This window comes from Protopterus annectens, chromosome 1.part1 (assembly GCF_019279795.1).
Source record: "Protopterus annectens isolate FY-2018-M chromosome 1.part1, PAN1.0, whole genome shotgun sequence".
NCBI lineage: Eukaryota > Metazoa > Chordata > Ceratodontiformes > Protopteridae > Protopterus > Protopterus annectens.
Window position 1 is genome coordinate 199,048,716 of NC_056726.1, and position 26,671 is coordinate 199,075,386.

Sequence of the window (26,671 nt, forward strand, 5' to 3'; positions counted from 1 at the left end):
TGGATCCTTCTTAATTTTATTTATGGCTGAGACTTTTCACTTCTCTGCAACAGATGGCAACTGCTCCTGAGTTTTCAGAGGAACAGCATAAACATTAGCTAACAGACTACTGCAGTTACCCGCAAAGCAATGTGCCAGGTTGCCCACCACATCTTTTTCATTTAGTAACAGCCTACCTCTACACTTAGTACAATAACTGTATGCTGTTCTTTATGAGGATCATTAGCATGCTTGAAAAAATGACTTTTTCTGTCCACAGTAAAATAAGCTAGCTTATATTCATATTTCCTTTTTGAGTTTCTGATGGCATTTCTTAGAACACTAACACTTTTTATACACTAAAATGAAGAGTAGAAAGAGCCTCTTTTGTAATTTTCCAGAATATTTTCTTTTTCCATGAACATGAACATTCCTATAAACTCAAAAAAGCCTCTATTTTGATATGGGGCAAAATTCTGTTTCTGACAGAAAATGTTCAATAGATTGTAATATGAGTATTGCCAATATCAACTAATGGTAAAAAGATCTTGCAGTTCTTCTGTGTTGGCATTATCCATCTCATGTTTCCAGTTCCACATTAATAATTCACTGTTAATTGAAATAGAGTTGTTGGCATAATACTTTATTCTTGTTACTGACAGTCCTGTGTCCATTTGCAGCTTGAATGACCCTTAAGGGCTGGGCAATTGTAATCAGAGTTTGCAAGTGATGAGGTCACAACAATGTCTATAGCTGTAGTATCATCAGGACTTAAGATCTCATCCAAAATATTATTATTTCTCATTTGTATATTTACATGTTGAAATATGGATAACTTATTAATAGCATCCACATACCTGCCACACCCCCCATTAGGGAAACCACCATAAAAAATTTCTCCAAAGCCAACTTTACGCTTCTTAAGATGGAACAGAAGTGGCAAACTTCAAAACATCCATGCAGATGGACAATAGAGGTATAAAAAACGATCTGGAACACAATAAGAGAAGGCTCAACTATTAAAATAATTTAATATTTAATCATAGGCAAATTAGCCTATAATAACCCACCTTCCTCTGAGGAAGGTGGGTTATTTTACCCGCCGAAAGCGCTAATTTTATTTGTGGAAATATTAAATTATTTTAATAGTTGAGCCTTCTCTTATTGTGTTCCAGATCGTTTTTTGTTTCTTACAAAGTTTATCTAGTGTGTTTGGTGTGGACAATAGAGGTATGACTGCTGAATCCTACACAGATGCACTTTATAAGCACTTACACAATTGCTTGGATCATGCTGTCCCTAACAGAACCAAGATGCTATCCTCTAAAAAAAGGAGGACAATCTGGTGGTCCCCTGCTATAAACTCTACAACAGTAGAAAGAAACTGTTGCAAAAAAGAGTAAAATCCCATGAATGGAAGAACTTCCTGGTCAGCCTCAGTAAGAAGCTGAGATACCTCATAAAATCCTCCAAAGCTAGTTATGGACAACCACAAAGTATTCTATAGCTATGTCAAAAATCTCAATGGCAACAGTCAAATCTGCTTTGAGGTACAGCACAATGGCACTAAATATACAGAACCAACTGATATTGCCAATATCCTGGCAGGTTCACTGCTAACTTTACCCCCACCCCCACCCCCTAAAGGGCCCATCTCTATACTAGAAGAATGCAAATTCCCTGTAATCATGGCTGCACAGGTAAAAAACACACTCTCCAAAGCCAAGAACACAGGATCCATGGGACCTGACAACATCCCAGGCTGCGTTCTACATGAACTACTGAATGAACTGGCACCCCACCTAAGCACCATGTTCAAGCACAGCCTCAACTCAGGTTTTGTGCCCACTGAATGGCTCACAGTGATGGTTATCCCACTCCACAAAGGGGGAGCCACCATGGACCCTGGGACTACCACCCTATTAGCCTAATGAGCCCGGTATAAAAGGCCATGGAACGTATCATCATGGAACTTATAAACAAAGACATTGGTAATCTCCAAACTCTGGACCCCACCCATTTCGGGTTTGTAAAAGGAGGATCATGTGTCCTAAACCTGATTGACTTCTTTGAAGCAGTCAGTAAAGCAGTAGACGAGGGTAAGGTGGCTCACACAGCCTATCTAGATCTTGCCAAGGCTTTTGACATCATCCCCCACTCTGGAATTATAGATAAACTCCCTAAACTAGGTATGAATCCCTATGTCACAAGATGGGTCCCCAACTGGCTCACTGACAGAACCCACACTGTGAAATGCCAAATCCGACTTCAGACCAGTGACAAGTGGAGTACCACAGGGTTCAGTCCTGGGTCCTCTCCTGTTTGGTATCTACTGTTCTGAAGTACAGGCTAACACAGAAGGTCTTTGGCTAACAAAGTTCACAGATGACTGCAAACTAGGAGCCATAATTGAAACTCCTAATGATGTGGACATCCTACAAAAGGGCCTCACTGAGACAGATGCCTGGTGTCAAATACATGGCCTCAATCTCAATGCCAAAAAGTGCATTGTCATCCCTTTTGGTAAAAACTCTGTGCCCATGTGCTGCCACATAGGTGGTAGTCTGCTTGACACCAGGAGTGTGATGGGAGACCTTGGGACATGGGTGGACAGGTGGTCTCTCCTTTGATAATCACATCGCCACAGTAGTCAGGAAATGTGGCACACCTCATCACAAAAGGTTTCTCATCCAGGAAAAGAGAGGTCATTGTACCCCTCTACTCGTCACTCATTAGATCCATTATAGAGTACAATGGCTCTTTTGGGATTTACCTCACAAGACATCTACAACTGTAAAGACCACAGAAATACCTCACAAAGAGAATTACAGGCCTCAAATAGTTGCCCTATGCAGACCGTCTCAAAAAACTCCAGCTTTACTCCATCGCATATCGCCTAGTCAGAGGCGATCCCTGCCTAACATACACAACTATGTCAAACCCAGAGCTGTTGGACATGCTCCACTTAAAGAAATCCCAATCCCTCTGAGCTACACACTCTAGGAACCTAAACCTTGTCACCACAATAAACATAACATGCTGAAGGGATAGATTCCTGTCCCAGAGACTTCTCATACTCTGGAACAAACTACCTATCTATATCAAACAAAGCTCCTTATTAGCACTCTTCAAGAAAAATCTTGATGATTGGATAGGAAATAGGAAATTCACCCTGGGCATCACCTCTGGGGCTCTGCTTGACAGGGGCACAGGAAAATAATTTTCTTGGGTGGCGACAGCCAGGGTACCCTTTTGGCTAGGCTTGTATAGGCCCAAGGGCCAATAGCCTACTACCTACCTATGAAACTATTAACCTGCCCAAGCAATAAGGACCTCCGATGATGAAATGCAAACAAGCACCAATCACAACCAAAGTATCACATAGCTCACAACACCAGTGTGCCATCAACCAGCCCCTAGGGCAAGACAATGTACCCAACACTTTAGTCATAGGTGACTCTACAGTCAGGCACACTGATGTCCCACTCACCAGGCTGAACAAGGATAAAATTACAGTCAGCTGCCTGTCTGGTGCCAGGATCTGCCACATAACGCATGCACTCAAGTCACTCCACAACAAGTACAAATATGCCTCTGTCATTGTCCATGTTGGAGTGAATGACTTGAGATGTACCTCCCTGGACTACATGAAAAGAGACTTGGAAGAACTCTCAGATTATGTGATCCTGGCCGGTATGACCCTAGCCCTGAGTAGGATCCTGCCTTCGCCCAGAATTATACCACAGTATAAGGACAAAATGATTGACTTCAACAATTGGCTAAGCTGATGTCATTCAAAGAGGATCCAGTATCTGTCTGCCTGGGACGACATGATCGACAAACCAAGATGCTTTGCCAGAGATGGCCTTCACCTGTCACCCCTGGTATTCAGGTTACTGGCTAAGGCTCTTGCCACCCCTATAGTGCCTTTTTTAGGCAAGCCTCAAAGGACAAAGCCACCACCATAACAGGTACAAATATGCAAAATCTAAAGGTAATGCTACTCAATGCTAGAAGTCTAAACCTCAAAATGCAGTCGCTCGAGGCACTCCTAAAAAATGGAGATCATCGATATCTGTGCAGTAACTGAGACCTGGTTCAGGGCTCCAGAGAGCAACCCTGCAATACCAGGATTCAACTTTTACCACACTTTTTAGCCACCAAACTAGGACCAAAACACTAAAGCTGGAGGAGTGTCCATATTCACCAAGGATATTCACACCACCAGGCTAGTTGCCCAACACAATGCATCCGAAATTCTCCAGGTGCAACTAACACTAGGTAAGACTGCAATCCAAACTGTAGCTTGCTACCAATCTCCCACTATGCCCCAATATTTTCACTACACCTTTCTAAACATACTGGAAAATATTAAGATACAACCAAACACCCTAATACTGGGTGATTTCAACTACCCTGCCATTAACAGGGAAAACTACTCGTGTACCAACACCTTTGCCCAAGGGTTCTTGGAATTCATAAATTCCAATGCCCTGGATCAACTAATCTATAGTCCCACCAGGGGCTCCAATATCCTGGACCTGGTCATTACCAACATGGGAAATCGATGCTCCACACTAGTGGTCACCCCCTTGTTGGTTAGGTCTGACCATAAGCTAATCATCTTTGACATCCACATCCCACCCCCACCCTCTAGTAAGGAAATATCCATAAAAAACTTCTCCAAGGCCAACTTCATGTTACTCAAGGCAGAAGTAACAAACTTTATGACACCCATGCAGATGGGAACTGAAAGTTCGACTGCTAAATCCTACACTAAAGTACTGTATGAGCACATCCACTCGTGCATGAATCATGCCATCCCAAATAGAACCAAGATGATCTCCTCCAAAAAAAGGAAGCCAATTGGATGGTCTCCTGTCATAAGCAAACTATACAACAGAAAGAAGAAACTGTTGCAGAAAAGAGGAAAATATCATGATGCAATAAACTCCCTCACCAGCCTCAGTAAAAAGCTGAGGTCCCTCATAAAATCCTCCAAAGCTAGTTCCGAAAATAAAATTGCCAAAGATTCCAAAGACAACCACAAGGCATTCTATAGCTATGTCAATAATCCTAAATGGCAATGCTCAGATCTGCTCTGAGCTATAACAGAATGGCATTAAATATACTGATCCTAAGGACATCACCAATATCCTGGCAGACCAATTCAGTGCCAACTTCACTCCCCTCTCACCCCCTAAAGAGTCCATCTCAATACTGAAAGATTGCCAAATTCCGGTAATCACAGCCACACAGGTAAAAACCGCTCTCTCCAAAGCTATGAATAACAGCATCCATGGGACCAGACTACATCCTGTGGTGTGTACTACATGAACTACAAAATGAACTGGCACCTCACCTAAGTGTCATGTTTAAACATAGCCTCACCTCAGGTTTCATGCTCACTGAGTGACGCACACCTACAGTTATCCCACTCCACAAGAGAGATCCACCTTGGATCCTGGAAACCACTGTCCCATCAGTCTGAGCCTGATCTGCAAGGCCATGGAGCGTATTATCATGGAACTTATAAACAAAGACATTGGCAACCTTCAAATACTGGACCCCACCCAGTTTGGGTTCATGAAGAGACTATCGTGTCTTCTGAACCTGATTGACTTCTTTGAATCAGTCTCCAGAGCCAAGGACAAGGGTAAGGCAGTCCACACAGCCTATCTGGACCTTGCCAAGGCCTTTGACACCATTCCCCACTCTGGAATCATAGATAAACTTACTAAGCTGGGCATAAATCTAAGTTACTCGATGGGTTGCCAACTGGCTTACTAACAGAACCCACACTGTAAAAGTAGTTGACTCCAAATCCAGCTTCAGACAAGTGACAAGTGGAGTACCTCAGAGTTCAGTCCTGTGACCGCTCTTGTTGGCATCTACTTCTCTGAAGTACAGGCCAACACCAAGGGACTCTGGCTAACAAAGTTTGCAGATGACTGCAAACTGAGACCCATTATTGAATCCCCAAATGATGTGGATATTCTACAAAAGGGCCTTACAGAAATAGATGATTGGTGCCAGAGCCATGGGCTCAAGCTCAGTTACAGGAAGTGTATAGTTATCCCCTTTGGGAAAAAAACATGTACCCATGAATTACCACATAGGTGGCAGTACACTAAACACCAAAAGTATGATAAGAGACTTGGGAACACAGGTGGACAGTGATCTCACCTTCGATAACCACATCGCCACAACAATCAGGAAATCCTATGTGGCACACCTCATCACTAAGGACTTTTCATCCAGAAAAAAGGAGGTCATTGTCCCACTGTACTCATCCCTCATTAGACCCATCATAAAGTATAATGCCCCATTTAGTATGTACCTCACAAGACATCTGTAACAACTGGAAAGGCCACAGAAATGTCTCACAAAAAGAATCACAGGCCTAAAGCAGATGCCCCGTGCTGACCAACTAAAAAACTCCAGCTATACTCTGTCACATATCATCTACTCAGAGGCCAAGTCAAACCCAGAGCTGTTGGACATGCTATACTTAAAGAAATCCCAATCCATCAGAGCCACATGCTCCAGGGACCTAAACCTTGTCATCACAATGAACAAAACATGCTGAAGGGATAGGTTCCTGACCCAGAGACTCCCCATACTCTGGAATAGACTGCCCATACATGTCAAGCAGTGTGCCTCCTTGGCCCTCTTCAAAAGGAACCTTGACAACTGGATGGGAGATAGGAAATTTTCCCCGGGATCACTTCAGTTGCCCTGCTAGACAGGGGTCCAGGGAAGTAAATATTGTGGGAAGAAATATCCAGGGAATTGTTATGGCTAGGCTTGTACAGGCCCTAGGGCCGATAGCCTAGTACCACCCTATGAACCTATTATGTCTGGTTATACTGTTATTCTAGGTCTAGATTATGGTGGATAAGACCCTTATTCAAGGCCTAGCCAGTTATAGATCTCCTTCCATGGGCCACGGCACCTACGGAGCCTACTTAACCAAACTGAGGATAAACCAAATTTTACCAAACACACTGGTTATGGGGGATTTTGATTATCCCACCATCAAATGGGGAACCTACTCTAGCCCAAACTCACTAGCACAAAAGTTCCTTGACTTTGTGAATTCAAATGCCCTGGTGCAAATTTTCCATACCACAACAAAAGGAACAAACATTCTAGATCTGGTCCCCACCAACATGTCAAATAGGTGCACAGCTGCAACTGTTGGATCTGCATTGGTTAAAACTGACCACAAATCAGTCACTATTGAATTGACGCTAACACCAGAAATCATAAAGGGTGAAATTAGCCAAAGCCATTGACAAGGGCAAGTCTGTGCACACAGCAAACCTTGACTTGGCAAAGACTTTCAACACAATCCCACATTCAGGCATTACCGATAAACTTAGCAAGCTGAATGTAAAGCCCTTCATTGTAAGATGTGTTGCCAACTGGCTCAAAAATGAACATACACTATCAAAGTGGGTAACTCCACATCAACCAGCAGACCTGCTACCAGCAGGGTGTTACACAGGTCAGTGCTGGCCCTCCCTAATGTTTGGTATATACTTCTCAAAAGTTCAGGTCAAAACTAAAGGGTTGTGGTTGACAAAGTTTGCAGATGACTGCAAACTAGGTGCAATCATTGAATCCCCGATTGATGTCAGTATACTCCAGTTTGGTCTCACACAGACCAGTGACTGGTGTATTCATCACACTATCAAATCAATAACATCACCCTAAGTACCTATGAAGTAATAAGGGACCTGGGACCACAGGTTGACCTCTACCTTAACTTTGTCCACCATGTGTCTACCATTGTAAGGAAAGCTTTCCACATAGCTCACTTGATTAGTAAAGGCATTGCCTCTAGAGCAAAAGAAGTTATAACCCCCCCATACTTGGCACTTTTCTGGCCCATAATTGAGTATAACATCCCATTCTATATGTACTGTACTAAGCATCTACAGCAATTAGACCTCAGAGGTTTCTAACAAAGAAGCTCAAGGGCCTTCAGCATGTGCCTTTTCATGGACTGACTAAAATCCCTTGTCTAAACTTTTTAGGGTTGACTTGTGCCTGGGCTACAGAGCAACCCAAGAGCCAGACCTAATGAAACTTACTGCATATCCATAAATCAAATGGTCTAGGGTTACCCATTCCAGGGACTTAATTATAGCCTGCGACTTCGTAATAATACATGCTGGAGCAACAGATGTATCTCCAAGCAACTGCCATGTCTTTAGAACAGGCTACCAATTCTTATGAAACAGAGCACATCTATGACACTGTTCAAGAGGAACCTGAAAGAGTGGATGATACACCTTTACCGGGGATCATGCCCACAACCCTCCTGGACATGGGCAGACATCACTAAATTTAATCTTGGGTATTGACTAGTACTGCTATGGTATTACATTGGGTTGAAACGGCTAGGCTTAAAATGACCTCTGAGTCAATAGCCTAGTAATCTCCTATGATCCTATGATCTGTGATGGAAATGTATGCACAGACATCACTGGTGCAAGATCTAGAATTGTGAAAAAACTGACACCCTTTAAACACAGTGCACTAGCCTTATTTCCAAACCTGGTTTTATTAATGATTGCTACATATATTTTTTTTTCTTATAAATAGCAAGGGTGTCTGTTCCAGTATCTTCCAATTTAAAATTCTATCATTGTTTAATAAAAGTAAGACCCACAGGACTTGTATGTTGTAAAGTAAAATAACCTCCATTTCTTAGGAAAAGTTAAGTATTTTTTGTAACTCATGCCAGACAATCCAATTTTCCAAGTCACTCAGGAGATACATATCCTTAGATAAAGGGGACATCATGCCCGCCATACACTTCCACTGTTATAGGCACACATTTCTGGATTAAAACAAAAACAGTGGTCTTCTTATATTACCAGTAACAGTAGCAGCATTTTTATATAGTCTTATTTTCAACAGATAACTAAAAAACCCAACCTGTTCACATTTAAAACTACCCTAAAGGACTATTTAAATGATAATTGACTATGCTACTGTATTGCTCCCAGCTAACATTCTTCCTAGTTTTTCCACTCATGTCAAACATGTTGGCCCAAATAGTGCTCATCCCACATAGGGTTATCCCACTATCTGTCTTATCTTTATTAATCTTTGTTCCTTCAGTTGACCTAATATTGTAAAAATAAAGAAAATATTCCTGTATGCCTGAAACATGCATGTATACTGTATCCTGTTTTTATATATTGCTATAATATTTTTGTTAAGCTCATTTAAATATTGTTAGCAATGTACTACTTAAACTGTTTACTGCTTGTACCTTAATAATGTTCTTTTGGCTGTGGAACATTTCTCCCCGGATCTCCATTGAAAACTTTTTTTTTAACCCAGTTGGACACTACCCAGTTAACAAATGTAAATAAATAAATACAATGTTGGTTCTGGCAGAATGTCAACAAATCTCAAAAAAAGGGTAATTCCACTTGGAAAAAGAACCAAAGCCAACAAAATCCAATGGAAAAATGGACAATCTCATTGAAAATTGTAGCAGTCAGATAACTTTTGTATGCATCCGAGCAGCAATGGAATAAAAAGAAAAAGTGGCAAATAAAGTAAGATAAATGTAAAACTTTAATGTAAAAAAAATGCACCACTGATTAAGCACTTATAACACACTCAGGGGACTTCCTCAGAATGCTTATTAAGATAAATGTCAACTTCCTTTTATAATACAAAACTCCCTCTGTTAAATGCCATTAATTACCAAAGCAATTCTAATTAGAGACAGTGACCTTATCAATAATATAAAAACCTTGGTGAAATTAAAACCTAATACAATATCGTAAACTGTACAAAATAAAAACCATCATATGAAAATGAAAGTAAAACTAAAAAAGAAAAAGCACCTGTTAAGATGAACAAATTACGATAATAGTTTTGTAGCCTTAACCTTTAGTTCAAGTTGCAAAATAATACTGTCATTTAAGCCAGGTGGAGATGTTGCATTCAGCCTAAGTCACCATAGTGCCTCTCTATATTCCAATAGGTTCATCTGATGACCTCCCCTTGGATTCTTTTTCTACTATTTCCAATATACCAAACAAAAATCTATTAGAATTAGCACAATTTTCCACATGTCTAGTAAGATTGTTATTAAAATTCTTCTTACTGGTGTCATAATTGTGATCATATATTCTTTTTTGTAATGCTCATTCAATTTTACTTGTATAAAATCCATCACAAACCAAACATTTTGCAAGATAAACAATACCATTGGTCCCACAGTTACCTTTAACAAAATAACAGTTTCCTCTTCCATTATCCATGGCCATTGCTTACAAACTCCACACTTGCTTGTGTTTTTTATATCATGAAGAGGCTCATTGTCTCATTACAATTGCTTCTGTAATTAATGGCATTTAATGGAGGAAATAATGTTGTATTATAAAACGAAGTGGAAGTTTATATTAAACATTCTGATGAAGTCCCAAAGTGGGAAGAATGCTCTTAATCAGTGGTGTACTTTTTACATTGCAGTTTTACATTTATTTACTTGAGATGTTGCTTTTTCTTTTTATTTCATTGCTGCTGGTATCTATACAGAAGTCAACTGACTGTACAATTATTTTCACTGAGAATGTCAACAAATGGTAATTTAGCACTATATTCATCACACAGTTTTATTATTTCTTCGACCTCATGTAAAAAGTCTGCATTAGAATAATTCCAAAATCCTCTTTCTCAGCCACTACATTTATATTCGATAACCTTAGCATGGAATTTAGTAGCTTGTCATGTCTCAACCTAACATTTCTCAATTTATAGTCCCTTAGACAACTTACAGTATTTTGCAAAGTGGGGAAGGAAATTCATAATATGTTTTAGTGTGAAGTGACCAACGACTAAACTACAAAGTGCTACCACTGCTGAGTTTACTTTTTTCAGGCAAGCAACCTATATCAAAGTGATGATTATTATTATGGCCAGGAGTATCAGCAGTGTGATCCTTTGTATATTCTAGATGAAGTCTACTGAGACTGGTGAAAGTATTCTGTGTATTTCCCATGATCCTCCACATAGACAGCAGGCAGAAGTGAAGCCTCTGAGTCAGTCCAAGTGCTCTACAACATACCTTCCCCTTATTCATCCTTATTTTAGCACTTAGTTTCTTCTTCTACATAGTATCTAGGACTAGAAGGGAACTCATCCTCATAAGATTCTAGAACAATTTTTTTTTATCTGCATCAGTTGTTGAGCAATTCTCCCCAATGTGTATAAGATTTTGCCTACCCAAATTAACTAGTGCATTAAGTTGTTTATTAAGGCATATGAGGCATGGTGTCAGTGACTGTACCAATTGTTCTAAAATATGAATTAAACATCACTATACAGAAAACTGTTTGTACTATAACTGCTTTCTTAATTTCTCATTCAGTTTTATAAAATGTATATTTTTATTGGATTTTTCTTCTAGCTTAAAAACACACAAGACACATGTATTGCAGCTAGAACAACTCTTTAAACAATCTCTATCAATGAGGTTATTTCTACCTAACTTATTAAACTGTTCCATAATTCTGTATGTAAGATAAGGCAGCCAATTGGTGCAGGAAAGAAGGAGGTAACCACAAGCTGCCATAAGTGGTAGTCTATAATTAAAAATAAATAAATAAATAAAACACTGAAACTGCTCTGAACACCTAAGTGATACTGATGTAGCAGTTACCTACAATAGCTAATCAAATAACTACTACATTACTATGTCAGCAACACTTAGCTTTGCTTTTTTCACAACAAATTTGACAGATCATGACTGTATTTAAACAGAGCAAGAAAGAAGGAGGAGACCACTAGCTTCCTCCAGAGAGAATATAAAATTTAAAGGTGTTTGTTACACAAATAATTGCTGCTACTACCAGACATTTCCCATTGTGCTTTTTAAAAAAATCATCAGGTCTGGACTGGCAGCTCTCTTAGCTTTGCTGTTTTCATAGGAATGCATTTCAGCATGCGCATTTCATAAGTAGTCCTATATATGGGAAACTGGTAGTATTTTGCTATTCTGGTAAGTACTGTCTCTATCACAATCTATCACAATTAGCTGAAATTGGGGTTAGGGTAAGAGCATATGTTTTGTTCCCATTTGATATGCAAACTGAGAGGAAGTATACTGAGATTGTGGAGACAGCGTCTTTTGTTTTTCCCAAGGTCTGCCACACACAGCATACAGAAGTGATGTCTTCTGCTGTGGACTGATTAGCACAAAGGGTTGCTAAACAGTTTTCCCTGCTACACTTTTTGGTCTTTGTGCCAGTCAGAGAAGTGTCTAACTGCTCTTAAACTGTTAGCTTCTAACCACTGTCCTGAGGTAGATGCTACTGACCATGGTCATACTGTAGCATAACACTAAAGCTTAACAGCAGTAGGAAGTGCTTAATGAAACTGTTAAGCACTTTTTTATATCAGAGGTTCTTAAAATGTTCCTTTTGTCCCATATTCAGAGCATAATCACTGTATACCATGCACTACAATGGAGCTTCATGATTATGCTCCAAAAATGGAGTTAAATACAGGCTTGTTATATACATTTTTGATATAAGAAATGTGCTTAACAGTCTTTTGTTAAGCATCCCTTACCATTGTCAAGTTAACACTTGAGCATTAACAGCAGTCAGTGACCACAAGGAGAACCAGAAATGTTCAGGCTTTTCCACTAAATGAACTGCTGCATGATCATGTTACAGCTTTTAAAACTGTAAAATTGGTATTTCTACATGTTCCCTGTAAATATTGCACATGAAAGCTGATTAAGTTCTACGCATGACGAAGAATCATGATCAGATCCCTCTGCTCATAAGCCTGCATTGTTATGTATTCTCAACAAGGATGTCATGATTCAAATCTCAAGCTTTAGTGAGAGTGAATTTTTGACATCCATGTCTCAAGCACATAAAAAAGCTGCTTATGATTAGATACCTAATCATAATCTTCTGTGTTTTATTCACTTGATAATGTGATTATCATCTTATTACTTTGTTGCTAATATGCATCACTTTGTTTCTTTTACTTATTTTGTTGTACTTTACTGCTTGAAACAGTGACAAAGTAAGGTCTACATATTCAGCTTTTAATGTTACTCATTTTATTATTAAAGTATGTGCCAATCTGATGAACAGACTCCTGTATTGCATTATTTTATTAAACTTATTCATCCATATTTCTAGAAGCATTATTCATCTGTTTCCTTATCTGAAAGGGATTTAATAATTATGATTTTATATAAGATTGTTGCTAATATAATTCAGTTATCGGAGTTATTTGCTAGAAACATTCCACGAGAAACATGCTTAGTATGGTCGTAAATTAGAATCTTGGTTTAACCTTTGTAGTATTGTTTATATAATTATGCAACAATACTATAAATTAAATTAATTTAAACTGTGTTGATGATGCATTTTTTAGTACTGTTCTTGTGACATTTTATTAAATATAGTAAAGTGCTGAAAGTAGGAATCCATTTCCTTAATCTCTGTTTGTCATTGTTAACAAGTTAGGCAGCATTGTGGCTTAGTAGCTATGATTCCTGCCTTACAATTGCAGGATCTGGGGACAGTCATCACTGGTCACGTGTAGAATTTTTATGCGCTACACATGTCTGTGTGTTTTTTCTCCAGGTACTCTGGCAATACCTCAGCTCCCAAAAACATGCTAGCTGGCTTGTCTAAAACATTCATAGATATTGCATTTACATTTGTTTTAGTGACAATGATAGTGGCTAAACATGTTTCATGACCTAGTCAACAATGGATTGATTATTACATTAAAATTAACTAATCAGCAATATAATCCAGGCTAATTCTTCAAGCTGCCTTACTACATCACTCCTCTCAACTTTACCCTTATCCTGCTGCTTTCAGCCTCCCTCTTTTCCCCTTCATCTCTATGCTGATTTGCATATATGTCACTACTTCTTTTTGCTGCACTGTTGGACATGGGTTCATATGAACCAGTGCTCATAACTGCACATGCAATTGCAACAGTGTTCGTTGTCTGTTAATACTTCACTGTGTGTATATGTGTGTGTGTGTGTGTGTGTGTGTGTGTGTGTGTATGTATGTATGTATGTATGTATGTATGTATATATATATATATATATATATATATATATATATATATATATATAGTCGCAGTTACTGGAATTTTTATTTTCTCTATTTTTGTATTTGTTTAATATATAATTATTATGTTAGTATTGTTTCTGTGTTGGAGCTTTTCTCCCTGGGCCTCCTCTAAAAACAGGATCCTGGCCCAGTCGGGCATTACCCAGTTAACAATTGTAATACATAAACAAATACATAAATATCAGAAGTTCCTTATAAAGTCTCTTTTTCTCATATTTGTGTATTGTGTATCCATCCATCCATGTCTATAGTAAATTCATATTCAAAATTAGTTTTAGTCACAGAGTTACCTTTCAAGAGATTGAATGCTCACCCTTTGTGCTTGACATTCTTAATGACATAAAGTGCATATAAATCATCATGTACATCAATGTATTCACAACAGGATCATGACTTGCAGCTCATTTTTCTACATTCTATAAATACACTGATGCATTTAAAACTTTGATTTCAGCTCTTATTTCATTGAGTATCTCTCATAATTAATAACAATTCTCTTCTTTAAATCCTCTGTTCTTTTATTCTGATTTAATGCAAAATAATTGGCCCTTGCCTAGTCTTACTGGTCTTTCTGCTTCTGCCAGTAATTAAAATTAATGGAAATTAGAACAATGTTAATACATACCTTTATTATAAAAATTAATAATTCTAGTGCTCTCAATTTAAATATTTCAATAGTTATAGATAGTATTCACAATTCAGCTCTAATACTCTAACTGAGGCTGATGTCATTTCTGATGCCTGCAATATAAAAGTTATTATCCATCAGTTAAAGAAGTTAGTTTTGCACTTATGTTTTGAGCAGAGCTACAGTTTGAATAACTGCAAAATCTACCATAGATGTTGTGATGCTTTCTCTACTAAGACATTTCAATGTCCATTTGTTGAAGTATTCTTTGCTCCATCATTATATTTACCCCTTTGGCTTTCTGCATGAAAACTCAAGCATTCACATTGAATTAAAATGCATCTTTTTTTTTCTGCCTAGTCCTGCACAAATTACAGTTTTCTACAACACAATCAAGGCAATCACCACATTATCTCTTGTGCTTTCTCTCTGTAATAGCTAACCACTTATTAAATCTGTCTTCTAGGAAACACAGCCATTCCAACACTTATGTAGGGATTCATTAATAGCAAGTACATGTCAAGCTGAAGCAAACATGATCAAACAATTTGAGCAGCAGTGCTAATCGAATGTGCAAAATGCTAAGTTACTCATCACGTTGAGCAGTTGCATGGAAGACACGCTGACGGACATGTTGACGTACAGCAGGGATTGTGTAAACAATGTAAAGATAAGATTATAATCAAGCCTAAACTCACTAAGTGGGTACATGAGAATGGTGCAACACTAGATGGGGCAACTCAGAATACATAAAAGACAGGGAAAGCCTAAAAATACCAGCCACTGCTCTCAAATGAATCAGGGACAAACCTACTCAGAATGAGGGGCAAATCCAGAAATCATGGACAATCAGGAACGGTTTTTAAAATGTTATTGCTATTAACTTGAGATGTTAACAGGATAAAAGAATGTGAATTAATATGCATTTTCTGAAGTAAAAGTGTACACCTCTAATTATTGTCAGGATTTACTAGAGTATAATTTATTACCATTCTCCAAAGGTTGCACACTTTTATAAAGGATTAAGCAGGACAGAGCTAAAATTGGAGTCTAATTCAGGGACATCTCTGAAAATCAGTAGCAGGGAGGTATGATACCAGTGGACAAGGAAACTTGATACATTGCCTAAAATACACAAGAGTTTGGACACTTTATTAATGCGACCTATAGTTACGGCCCATAAGTACTTTCTTCACAATATAGGATTATTTTCACATAAATTTCTCTTGTCCTTTGTTCAAAAGATTCCCTTGTATATTGAAGATACATATGATTTTATGAACAAAATTTCAAATGTTAGATGGAAAGATATGTATTGGTTAACCTTGGATGTAATGAGCTTATACACCAGCATACTACATACACAGGGAATTCAATCTTTATATTATTCCTAAGGATATAGCCCCCCCTCTCACATTATGTTATAGAGATGGTTAAATGTTGTCTTGAAAATAATGTTTTTATATTTAATTAAGAAATATTTCATCAAATACAGGGAACTGCTATGGGGGCACCTTTTGCCCACATGTATATAAACCTTACCATGGCCAAGTTTGAATTAGTGTGTGTGTGTGTGTGTGTGTGTGTGTGTGTGTGTGTGTGTGTGTGTGTGTGTGTGTGTGTGTATGTATACATATCAATTTTTTTTGTTTATGGTTTGAATAATAGGCTTCATTTGGAATTTGTGGATTACAACTGGGGAAACAAGTAAAATTTTGAGATCTTATTTTGACTGGGACAGGACTTGGTAATATTAATACCTCCATCCATAGAAAGTTAGATGGGGGGAGGTATATTTTTACATGGAGTAAGTTGTCACCCCTCGACATCTTATTTCATCTTTGCATTATGGTGAGCTTTTACATCTTCATAAGCTTTGCAGTTTGGATCAGGATTTTAACAGGGAAGCAGAATATACATCTAAAATGTTTTTGAGTCAAGGTTATAGGCCAGAAGATGTGCAAGATGTTCTAAGTAAAGTTACAACACAAATATATGGTTCAGCAAAAAGAGAGAAAAAGCATACAAAGTGAATGCTTGTAATAGAACTATTTTCCATTTCATAAGTATAATGTGGCTTCAGGTGGGTCACAACAACAAACTGATGATGATAAGAAAGTTTATTTTGTTGCAGTTTATAATTTTCTAAGTGAACAGGGCACTAAGTTGTTACACTATTTTTAGCCTATGCTTTTTCAAGATAGTGAACTTTCTCATAGTATTACTAGGCATCATATTTCTTTTAACAAGGGACATAGCTTAGCAGACGTTAGTGTATAAAAAGATTGTTTTCCCAATTCATCAGATAGGTAGACAAGTGTCAATGTTAAGGGGAACTTTTTCATGTGGCAACTGTTCATTGTGTTGTCATACAGAAAATGTTACCATTATTAATGGTATTACTTTTAGGCCTAATCAATTTTTTTTTTTGTTACACTGAAGGGGTTATCTGTGTACTTATGTGTCCTTGTGGCTTATTTTATATAGGGGAAACAAGACCTCCCTTTAAGATCAGACTGTAAGAACATTTCAGAGATAGAAATGCACGAGAGTTCACTGGCTGTTCACTTTAAAGAATTTCATAACAGTAATGCTACTTTGATAAAACGTTGTATTTTGGAACAAATTAAATTATTTGTGGATGATTTGGCTGAATTTAAGGACAAACTTTTATTTAAAGAAACACATTTACATTTTAAAATATGCAACTTTGGTGCCAAAAGGACTGAATGTTGAATGTAATTGGAAGTATGTACTTAATTCATTTAATTATTGTTTGATTATTTAATTGCATAATTTGTATTTGGATATATATGTGTGAATTTTTGATGTTACTATACTCCTTGAAAGCAGTTTTGCCGTGGAGCTAGAGGTATTAAAGGCTCTTTTTCTTTTACATCTGTGGTGCTTGTCGTTAAATAACAAATCCAGAAATAATTGGGGACAATCAGGGACAGGTTTTAAAAGTTATTGCTATTAACCTGAGATGTTAATAGGATAAAAATATGAATTAATATGCATTTTCTGAAGTAAAAAGTGTACACCTCTAATTATTGTCAGTATTTACTTAAGTATAATTTACCACCATTCTCCAAAGGTCACACATTTATATAAGGGATTAAGAGGGACAGAGTTAAAATTGGAGTCAAATTCAAGGACATCTCTGAAAATCAGGAGCAGAGAGGTATGATACCAGTGGACAAGGAAGCTTGATGCAACAGGACACTGCATTTAGTGAAGGTAGAGGACAACATAGTAAATTCAGTAGCACCATTAGGTATATTGGGAAGTTAAACGCAGGCAGAATCTTCCAGTTGAATCAGCTGTTATTATAACAGCCATGAAGGTAAATACAAGGGTACAAATTTCCATGCCTTATATGTACTGAATTAAAAACTCAGGGCTAATGGAAAACTGGATAAACACAACTGTGGACTAACTGACAAAAATGAGGAACACTACTAGACCTTATTCAAGGAGAGCACTGATAGTGGAAACAGTAACGTCAGTTGTGGGGGCAACGTGCATGCTGGGAATAGCAGGAACTGGGATAAAGTTCCAAATCAGTATGTAGTGCAATCCACAGGAACCTGTCACAGAAATAGAACTGCCACTTTGAACAACATATTAACTGAAGATTATGCTGCAGTGCATTGGTACAGATGTATGCCTATAACAGTTGGTTGGTTGTCTATGAATGTCACTGAATGCCTATGGACATGATTAGGTTTATGTGTAAAGAAGACCACCCACAATAGTTAGCCCATAGGAGAAGAAATCATAACCAAAATGTGCCCGATGTTAGTAATTGTGTAATGACAATTGATGCGTGCACTGTTTCCATGTATTATATGTGTTGGAAGGTTAAAGCATCTGTGGTTTGTTTGTGTAGTTCCTGCTGCTGCCACACATACACAAGTTACTGTAGTCTGATAATGTACATTTCTGAAGGCAGGATAGTATCATATCAGAAACCAATATGTTCCCCCAGTTGAGCAATGTGCAACACATCTGTAATACCTGATCATAGCAGGCAACATAACTCATAGATGGGTGCAAGAGTACCATTAGGTTGTAAGTGAACTGTTGAAACTGCAAGAAGTTGCAGACAATGGGTGTAAACTGGCTTATAACAATGTTGGTGTCTACCTCACCAGCCACTATCTCTACTGCATGGCCATCAGCAACGCCACTCTGTTGATGGCATATTCTAAGAAGTTTTTCTCAAAACAAGACAAAAGATAATCACTATTCCACAACCTATATTACTTATCATTCTTTCTGCTAACCATCATGCAACAGAATACATTATACTGGGCATGCATAAATGGAAAAGCAACGATTACTAGATGACCATCACCTCCCCATCCCAAATGGATAACACTATTATGACAATGGTCATATTATACTGAGTGACCTCTGTGTAGCATGATACACATCAAGCTCTGTTGAATAAGCCATCCTTACCTGTAGCCACTGAAATGTGAACAAAATAATACAAAAGGCATACACCACTGGACTAGAATTTATGGAATGTAGGCCAAACTCCTCTTAACTTGTACATTAACTGAGAGCACACACCACTTCATATCACACTTGTCAGACAACAATCACTTAAAGGGATAACCTGAGTATTGTTTTTGAATGCATTTAGTTTCCATTAAAAGAATTATAATAGTTGGTCTGTCTCTTCCCAACTGTAAAAAAATGACATTAACTAAGACTGTAGTCATCAATTGCTTTTGAGAATCCAACCTTGCATGTTAACAGTTTGTTACACACTCAGTAGTTACACTTTCACAGACTTGAATACCTGCTTTCCTGGGTTCATAGTTCACAGAAATGTATATCAACCACTGACACCTCTGTAAGAACTGCATCTAAGGTCTCATGGGGCACACACTTGAAGGGGCTACCTTAGCAGTTTGTTGCCATGGTTATGCCTCCTCTAACCCATATTTTGTGGTTCAAAAATCTTGCCCTGTTAGTGTTCACAGCAGAGTGTGTTTCATTGGCACCATCTGTTGAGTAAGCTAATCCTGTCTATCACTTTTGTCTTCCACAATGTTATTACCAGATTTGAACCCCTGCCTATTTATGTCCACCATCTAGATAACTCTATATTATCTGCTGATGCCATAGAAGAGATTATTAAACCTGTCAGAAAGCACATACATGAATGGATGACCTTAGGGTGTGTTTGAAGCAATATGACTCACATAAAATATGTTTGAGTTATCAAAATGTTATAGCCATGTAATTATTCAACCTGTATTGATTTTTCCACATCACATCTGTTGATTGACCCAGTGCTATAAAATTCATATCAGGTGACTGTTTAAATCTATATTTTTTTATCTGCTGTGGTTGTATAATACATATCCACACTCTATACAGCTATGTAATAACTGCTTCTGCTACAGGTGACTGTAAACTACAGGTGTCAGAAAGCACATGCTTCATATTCTGACTTAAGCATTGTTTTGGAATGCTCAAGTACCCCGTAAAATGTATGTTATAGGATTAAGGTCCTGTAGCCATATCAGTGTTCACACAAACATGAGTCAACCATATTACAATCACTTGGGTAATTGTAGTCCAGTCTATCATATTTGTTTTACATACAAATATTATTTATCCATTGCCAGATTTGAACCCCAGAATACTCTAGTATTCCCTAAAATATATGTTAAGGGATCACTTAACCATGTCAGTGGTAATACAAGCACGAGACATCACAATTTGTTGGATAATGTACTTCTGTCTGTCACTGTTTATCCATTGCCAGATTTTCCAAGAGCTGACCATACTATGTGAAGTGACACATCACTATAGGTTCATAGGTTGATACTAGGCTATCGTGCGTGCATACATACATGCACCATGCATCCTGTCAGTGCTTCAGGCCAACTGCAGCTCAGAAAAATAACAGATTTTAGAACTGTGTACTTCGTTTCATGTCTTGTTGTTCTCATTGACATTGTGATGCATTGATGTTATAAGACTATTGAGGAATGGGTCATCCATGGTATACAGGAAGTAATGTTCTATACTGTTGCTGACCTCTTCATATTTTCCAATACAGTATGGTTCTAATTGTTCTACCTCATACATTTCTACAAGAACTATTTGTACCATCATGCATAAGTAAGTGTGCTTTTACTATAATAAATGCTTTGAGGACAGCAAGTTTTATACACACTCGTGTTGTAACATTCACATTTTGAATTGCAAGTAAACCTCTGGTTCAGTTACACAACTTTTATGAGAACCTCTAAAATTAAACTATCGCTAATATGAATTTAAACCCTGCCCTGCTTGTGCTGTTCTTTGCAACATACTTCAATAACATACTGAACCATCGAGAGGGTTACATAACAGGTGTATTTTCTGCATTAATTTCTATCCAATGTGCTAAATACATACCCCCAGATTTACCAATCTTCCATCCAGCACTAGCTTAGTCCTGCATGGGAGCACCCATTTAGGAGCAGGACGGCAGCACACCATACATATCAATGAAGGCAAGCTGCCAGAGCTCCTCGGCTAACACTGAGCATGTACAAGTGCAGGGGGTGTGTCTGAGAGCAGAGTTCTCAGAATAAACACACCCCTGCAATGTAGAACAGCAGAAAGTGGGAAGAAATGAGCTAGATTGCTCATAGGTGTCTGCAGATCCCCACCAACAGTTCCTCATGTGTACAACAGTAACAATACAGAAAAAGTAAATGAAGAAACCCTTAGGTGCGCGGGTGTGCCTTAGCTATAGTTAAAGCAGCTTAAAAGGCTGAAGAGGATAACATGCAAGATATATGCAAATAAAGTGGCACAGCAATAGTGTAGTGGACAGACCATTTGCCTAGTGAGCAGGCATTCCTCATTTGAGTCCCACTGCAACACAGTTTATTTTACATGGCAAAGCATGTTATAACAAATATATTTGTTGCAAAACCCATTAAACACATTTATAAACTAGCAGGAAATGCACATATGAAGTATCAGTGTCTTAATGAATAAGACACTAGTAAGCTGGTCTAAGCAGTAGTAATCATATGTAAGCACTAGTAAGCGTGTTTGAGTGCGTTTGCATGGGGGTAAGCACTGCCTACACAGATTAAGCAATCTAGAAGCTTACTGAGTATAAAACTGTAACTGGAAGTTAGCAGTGCTTAGGTCCATGCAAGCACCCACTTACAACTGCTTTAAAGTGCCTTAATCACTGTATTCAATGGCCCATGTTCTGCCCAGCAACAAAATAAACAGCACCTGCAAGGCTCAAACCCAGGACCCTGTACAATACAGTCACAGTAATAACCACTAAGCCATCATAGCAGTACATAAGCTTGAGGTTTCAACAAACAAATCCTCACTATAGGAAAATCAATATGTGAAATGAATCTATGTACAGTGTGATGTTGTATAACCTGCTACATAACATAAATATGTGAATTGGAGTACTGCAGTAAGGCCAGATGTGAGGCGCTATTGTAATAGTGTTGAATTCCCCAGGACCCATACAGTGTATGTACACATGAATCACAGATACCAGACACGGATATAACATGTAACAAATAATAAATCAATGTCAAAAGGAAAATAGAATGCTAATTAGATATTAAGCAATGCTAAGCATTGCACAGGCCAGCTTACTTGGTGTAAGCAATATTTAGGCTGGCTAACTCAATCTGCCCAGTGGTATGCCCCTTTAAGCAATGCCAGCATTAGGTAAGCAAGTGTGCCCATAGCTTAGCCTTTTCAAAACCATCCACTCACGGGAAAGTGTGAGAAATTGGGTATATTTAAACTCCACAGGTCCCAATAATTCCCATAACTGGTTGCAGCTCCCTACTGTAAGCAGAATGGGGGAAGGCACTTCATTTAGAGGGCAGCGCTGGGGCACCCAGGAGTCCAGATTCATAGTATGGCTCCTGGTAAAACACCATGAGGAGAGTCTACTGCAGGGTCAGTACCAGGGATCTCAGTATAAAGCGAAGGCCTGGGGCAGTCTCCCCCATGAACTCACCAGTGCCACTGGTATCCCCCGGACTGGTGAGCAGGTCAGGCATCCCCATGCTGACCTGAAGTGGTGGAGGGGTGATCTCTTGGACCAGTGGATCCAAGAATCCAGGCAGATGGCTGATGCCCCAGCACTGATTAAGTATTCATTCTACTACGTAGATAATGCTTGCCTAGCTTGTGTATACTATGGATAGGTAATGACTAAATATCAGTTTATTCCTCCGACAGTTGCAGATGAGTGGGCTGCGAACCAGCAAGCCCAAGCTGTAAAGGCTGCATCGCAAGGCAGGTTAGTAATATTCTTGCATGTACTGTCATAACAAATAAATATAACAGTACTAGAAAGTGTTGTACCAGTACAAAAATGTATTGTGTATGGGATGTACTGAATAAAACAGACAATATGACAGGAAGACTGTCATAAAGGCTGCGTGGAAAAAAGGTGTAATATCTAGTGATTAAAAGTATAACCCCTGGAGTGCTTGTGTACATTCTGCTTTCATATGTTGTAGTAGTGCTGCATTCTATAAATTGTGCTGTTGTGTTAAGCAGTCTTATCCACACTGTTGAATGCAGTTAAAATGTGTAGGAAGTTCAGTATAACAATTTTGGAAGTCCCAAGAGGTCAGTCATATAGAACAACTGAGGGAGACTTAGACAGAAACCATTGAAATGCTTTACACCAATTCCCTGATAGCACAGTGTACTGTGATGTCAACTGTAATATTTTACTACACACAGCAGGGGTTTAAGTCCTGGGAATGGTAGTAAGTTGTATGCATAATCATACCCCACAACTGTAACAGAGTTTGCGAGAATGTTCAGATAGATAGCTGTATGCATAATTAGACCCAACAACTGTACAGACTTTGCTAGAATGATCAGATAGTAAGCTGTAAGCATAATCATAACCATCAACTATACAGACTGCGTCAGAATGTTCAGGTAGTAAGCTGTATGCATAGTCATACCCCTCGACTGTTCTGATCTGTCCAGCATGTCCAGATAACTGGCCCAAACCTGCTGTCTGGTAACCTGTTCCATGACAAATAAGTGTGATTCAAAAATGTAGGCAGCTTATACTGACATATAATGGATAGTCAGACCTGAACATAAAAAGAGAATGTATATGGAAACAAACCTGTCATTGTAGCATCTCACCCAAAGTGTATGACAGCTATTCCAAAATATGTCACATTAATACCTGTTTGACAATAATGGCCTGTTAGGTATGTGTATACCATCAACATGGCATCTGGGAGTATGTGTAGAATTTGTCAGGTAGTGTTAACAATGATTTTCTCAACAGCTATAACAGGTAAGAGGTGTAGACTATACACAAGACACAGTCCATGTATAAACTATTCTACAAGCATACCATTGTACAAAGTAAGGCCATTGGATAGTGTAATAATACATGTAAGGGACAGATCACTGCAGTAACTAAGAAAGTTGTAAAAACTACAGGGATATATTATTTAATTGACCACTATCACCCCACCATATGTGCAATAATAACCCAATTACACACCTCAGTGGGTATGTGTGAACTCCATACTTTTGTTGGGACATATGTCCTATTGGTTTACAAATATTCACATTTGGTTCTATGCATGTGCTATGCTAAAATACCCCCATACTGGTGGCCTTTTGCCATCAATAAAACCTGAATGCTGTTGTAATGGCCACTGATGTCCCATATATGCATGTGTTCTGCTTGCTCTGCAACTGTTGCAAATCTGGTGTCTTGGGTTAATGGGAATACCTATGCATACTGTTATAACTAAACCTAAATGCTGTTGACTATTACTAACCCATATCATTCTTAAAACTGCAACACCATAGCTCGTATGGGAAGGACCGTCCCAGTGGACCCACCTGTCCCACCTCAGCTGGCCATGGCACCAGGCACCAGCACATTTGGGGACCAGCCTGTGACCTTCTCCTCCATTGGTCCGGCACCACCTTTGGGGGGAACCACCACAGGGGATGAGGCTCGGGCCCCCCCTGGGAGTGGAGGCAGAGAGGTACCTGTCACCTGTGGTCAGGTCTGGGCCATGATGTGTAGGGAGCTCAACAGGGAGTTTCGAGACTGGCTACTCCAGCTTGAGGGCCGTGTGACACAATTAGAGGGTGAGCCTGCCCCTCCTACCCAGCCCCCAGCACAGCCACCTCTGGGGCCATGAAGGTGCAGTGGTGAGTGCCCATGGGTGGGGATCTCAGTTGCACTGTTTCCAGTTGGGTGCTCATGGGCTTGCGACTTCCAAACACCCCTCCTTGTCCAAGGTGTTTACCCCCCACATGTAATATAATGCCCCTGAATGCATCTTGTTTGTCTTGTCTGTTATCCTACCCAACCTACCTCCCCAAATATACCTACTACCCCTCCCCAACATCCCACTCTCACCTGAAAAAAAAAGGCAATCTGTTACCACAAAAAAAAAATTGCCCCATACATAGCTGTCCATTTCGCACACATGTCCACTGGACAAATGTAATTCAGTCTAATTGGCATCACACCAAAGTATTGTCATCACCCCCTCCCAGGGGTTTGAGCATCCAAATCTACCTCCAAATTTAGTGTATATGCACAGCTATTGCTGTAGAAAAAATGGGCAGCTATGGACCTTCCCTACAGCCTTCATGCACATCCATGGCTATTTTCCCTGCTGTCTTTCCCTCTTTGTGCCCCTTTTTCACCACTTTCCTATCAACCCCCCACTTTCCTATCAACCCATTTTTCTTTTCTTTTAAAGAAATTAGCGAGGAGGTAAGCAGGAGTAAGCACTTTTTTAAGCAGCAGTGAGCAGGTTTAACCCTGTTTGCGCGGGGGTATCAATGCCTACACAGGCTAAGCTATTTAGAAGCTGAGTGTAAGAAACTGTAACCAAAAGTTAGCACTGCTAACAATTGCTCAAACCCATGCAAACCCGCTTACAACTGCTTTAAAGTGCCTTAATCACATTTTATCCAACGGCCCATGTTCTGCCCAGCAAAAAAATAAACAGCCTCTGCAAGGCTCTAATCCAGGACCCTGCATACCATTGACAAAATGATTTACCACTAAGCCATGCCTTACATATGTAACTCTGATGTTTTCAGAAACATATCATCCAGCTCAGTCATGCTACAGTATAGAGAATATAACCAACATCTAGATGTATGTGTGTGTAAATATATTAATATATAAACAAATACAACATATCTATATGCAGATAAATATATATATATATATATATATATATTTAGAAATATATACATATATAAATATATATGAACATGTATACATGCAAATGCCTACATCGTCACATATATATGTCTACACCTATATGTCGACATATGCACAGCAAGGTACATATATCTACGCAGACATAGTCATACATATGTAAGCTGTTTTATATATATATATATATATATATATATATATATATATATATATATATATATATATATATATATATATATATATATATATATATATATATATATATATATATCTGTGTGGCCATACATCTGTAGATAGCAATGGTAGATTAACAAAAGTAAATATGTCCACATGCACTGTTAATGGGGTTGAGCAGCCCCAAACAATGTACGTCTTGTACGAATAGGCATACACCCCCAGCCAAACACATCTGCCCTGCAATACATTACCAAGTGTTGCGGATCCTATAACCAGGACCTGACATGACATGGGCACAAGATATTAACAGTACTACATCCCACCTGTATGATGTCAGGCTGGTATTGGTAACATATCATGCTGTACAATCTGGCTCCCATAGGAAATGTAAAATGTGGACATCCCCAGGATACATATACACCAACACATATATGAGGATACAGATATACAATACATATATATATTTATATTTATATTTACAGATATAGAGAT